Source organism: Pinus tabuliformis, chromosome 2_2 (genome assembly GCF_031772625.1).
Source record: "Pinus tabuliformis cultivar Carrire ecotype Pingquan chromosome 2_2, CPIR1, whole genome shotgun sequence".
Lineage (NCBI taxonomy): Eukaryota > Viridiplantae > Streptophyta > Pinopsida > Pinales > Pinaceae > Pinus > Pinus tabuliformis.
Genome location: NC_142300.1, coordinates 793,165,952 through 793,169,922, shown reverse-complemented (window position 1 = coordinate 793,169,922; position 3,971 = coordinate 793,165,952). Strand labels below are relative to the sequence as shown.

General features: G+C 34.4%; 1 pseudogene; it reads left to right on the top strand.

Annotated features, from left to right (window-relative positions):
* The first annotated feature begins 532 nt into the window (after positions 1–532).
* Positions 533–2,149, top strand: LOC149195073 (AAA-ATPase At3g50940 pseudogene; annotated as a pseudogene).
* The last annotated feature ends 1,822 nt before the right edge of the window (positions 2,150–3,971 follow it).

Genomic DNA, 3,971 nt, shown 5'->3' with positions numbered 1-3,971 from the left:
GCCGGGAAACACTAACAAACCCGAATACTAATAGTCCATCTTGGCGGGGAAACACTAACAAACCCTAATCCGAATCCGTGTAAGCATAAAACCCCATTTAACATTATTATCATTTTATTTACGATAGTCGCTGTTATTTTAGAACATTACACATTTTTTCATTTACACCATTATATATTCCCATCAAAGAATGCAACGCAAGTAGTTAAGAGATTAAAGTTTGATTCTTTGTAATTTTTCAGAATTCATTGTTACGACTGTTCATTTGAGAGGCCTCGTAAATGGGTTTAAGTTGACTATTTTTGGGTTAGTTTTCTGTACATTAAAAAAGCAGAAAATTCATGGTTGCGACTGTTCATTTGAAAGGCCTCGTGAATGGTTTTAAGTAGCCTGTTCTTGGTTTAATGCTCCGTACATTTTTTTGGTTTGAAAATTCATGGTTGTGACGGTTCATTTGAAAGGCCTCGTGAATGGGTTTAAGTTGCCTGTATATTTATTCAAAAGGTCGTTAACACTTTGAAGAGTAGTTGAAATGGAAAGCCTATATAAACTGGTTACAAAAATATTGTCGTTCATAGGTATCATCGCTGTTCTCTACAACATCATTCCCACAGCATTGCTACAACTGTTGAAGCGATGGTGGTCTTATGCTGAGCAGCGATACTTCAATTCCTACTCCTATGTAGATATTCCAAAGTTCAATGAAAGTAGTGGTGGCGACAATGTGGTGTACCAGAATGTGCAGTACTACTTAGCAAGCCTCGATGCCATTTCCAGCCCCCGAAAACTGACCATATTTCGTGACAAGGACGTGAAGAACTATGAGTGTTCTCCGGCGTCTGATGGGCCGTTCCAGGACTCTTTCCGGGGAACCAAGGTCTGGTGGTTTCACAGAGATGAAACTGTTGTGAAGGACAATATGCTGTCACACAAATGCTGGTTTACCCTCAAAATAAAGAAGGTGAGCGAGAACTTGGTGTTGGATTATTTTGATCACATTGCAGGTGTTGCAGCTGAATTCAAGAGATTAAACAGAAGCAGAACCCTATATACCAATAAGGATTTCAATGAATGGAGCGGTGTTCCATTCAATCATCCCTCCACTCTCGATTCTCTTGCCCTAGACCCTATGACCAAGGACAAGATTACCCTATATACCAATAAGGGTTTCAATGAATGGAGCGGTGTTCCATTCAATCATCCCTCCACTTTCGATTCTCTTGCCCTGGACCCTATGACCAAGGACAAGATTATAAGGGACCTGGATCGGTTCATGCAATCCAAGGAATTTTACAGAAGTGTCGGGCGTCCTTGGAAGCGCGGGTATTTGCTTTACGGCCCCCCTGGAACTGGAAAATCCAGTCTCGTCGGCGCCATTGCTAATTACATGAAGTACGATGTATACGACCTAGAACTCACAAATATTTTCAGCAACTCTGAGCTTCGTTCGCTTTTCAACGAAACGACCAACAAATCCGTGATTGTTATAGAGGATATCGACTGCTCCATTTACCTAAAGAACAGTCTTCTAAGCGAAAATGAAAACCCTAACGCTAACCAGGGAAACCAAAATGAAAACCCTAAACAGGAAACCGAAAATGAAAACCCTAACCCTAATCAGGGAAGCCAAAATGAAAACCCTAACCAGGGAACCGAAAACCGAATTACACTCTCTGGCATTCTTAACTTCGCGGATGGGCTGTGGTCGTGCTGTGGCGAGGAACGAATCATGATCATTACCACCAATTACAAGGATAAACTCGACCCTGCACTGTTGAGATCTGGCAGGATGGATATGCACATACTACTCTCCTACTGCACTTTCCCTATGTTCAAAACGCTAGCTTCCAATTATCTGCAGATTGATGACGACCCGCTCTTTTCCAAAGTTGAGGAGACCATGAGGGAGTGTGGAGCCAAAATGACTCCTGCAGAAATCACTGAAATCTTGTTTACTTATGTGGACGACCCTGTCCAAGCATTGGATGCAGTAATTTCTGCACTGAGAAACAAGAGTGAGAATACCCAGCTTTGCTCGTCTATCGCTACCTCTGAATCAGGTTTTTACTATAATAATAATGGCGGGCAGTACTCTATTGCCCACGTTGGGGGAGATTCGTCTTCGGAATGTCATGATAAATTTGGTTAAGTGGTGGATTCTAATTTACAGTCATTAATGATGTGTTCTTTTGAAAGCGGCACTCACACACACGCGATCAAGGGATAGTTAATACTCCCAAATGAATCCATCGAAATCATCGTTGCAACTTTCCACAGTTCTCTTTTAGTTTTCGCCATTAACCTCCGAATCATTCTCATTGACTGCTCATTGTCTCACTTGTAAAAACCATTGTATACATGTGTGAAAATATTTTTTTGTATAGATGATCCCTCTTTTATAAATCTCGGTTGACATTGTTACTGTGGATCATCCTTTTTTATAAATTTGAGGATTAAAAACAACATTTAAAAGTATAATGAGCATTAAAGACCATTTTAAAATTTGAGTATTGAAAATAATTTTGATACGATGGATGGAGGAAGATTAAGTTTTTTAATTATTATTTGAAATTGTATAGCGTCACAATATCTTTTTGTAAGAATATATGTTACTATTTATATTATGTTCAGTCATAGTATCTTTCCGGGGAAACTAGAACCGTTGAGTATGAATAATTCATAGTTTAAATGATTTATACCGTTAACAATTATTATTATAAAGTTCATAACAATTAACCTAAATAAAATTACAAAAAGTAAAAGACAAATCTCAAGTGGTTAAACATAATATCAAAAATGACATGGAGTAAGGATCTTTGGAGCTGATTCTAGTTGGTAATAGAGGTTTCTAACCACATTGGAGATGGTTTTTTATGTGGGAAAGCTAGGCATCTAAATTTGCAAGACATGAGTACTCGTAGCAATGAAATCATTAGATTTCATTTAAGAAAGATATTATATCATTTAGGTCTTCATGTTTCTCCTAGAGAACCCTATCTAAGAGTGTCATCATCTACGAGTGGAGGGTACTAAAGTTTAATTATTGACTCTGTCTTCCCTGCTATGTTTAAGGTAAAAATTGATTAGTTCCAGCTTGAATTTTTGAGTTTGTGTAGGCTTGTCATTCATTAGTGGTTAAGGCTTTAATGTGAAGAATTATTTCTTGAATTTCAAAGAAGTGATTGCTTCATTTTGAACTAGGGTTGGGTCTTACTTTGAAATTGAAAATTATTATTGTTATATATATATATATATATATATATATATATATATATATATATATATATAAAATTTACTATTTCAAAATTAAAATTTTAATTATTATTTTTTAATTATGTTGATAGAAATGTTTATGTTAAAAAGAGGGTATATTTTATAGTTTTTTATTGCTAATACTTTGTGTATGGATTCAATTAAAAAATATTTTTTGTGGTCACCAAAACGTTATGATTAAATTAATTAAATTATTTTCATTTTATAAATGGGGATTTGTAATTATTACACTTATGAACATTTAAACAAAATCATATAAATAATCTTGATATGGAATGAGTTATGATTTCTTCTGCATGTGGTATTGATAAATGGCGGTATTAGCCTATAACATTATGACAAAGCCTATTCATAGATTAAGGATCTCCATGATTAAAAATCTAGTTACATGTTTATTTTTATTTTTTAAAAAATAATATTTTTTAAATCTTGATAACCTGATTTGTATCATAAAATAAATCTTTTGATACTTATCATCGATGGATATCTCTCATCGTGTACCAAACATCTAATTTGTATGCATACACCAGTAGATATAAATTAAGATAAACAAAAATTGATTTAAATTTTTTAAATATTATCAGATACATACATATATAATTATATATATTGATTAATATTCTTAATATAAAATTATTATATAATATCTTATTATTATTAAGTATTTTTTTTAATATAGTGTAAATTTAAAATACAAG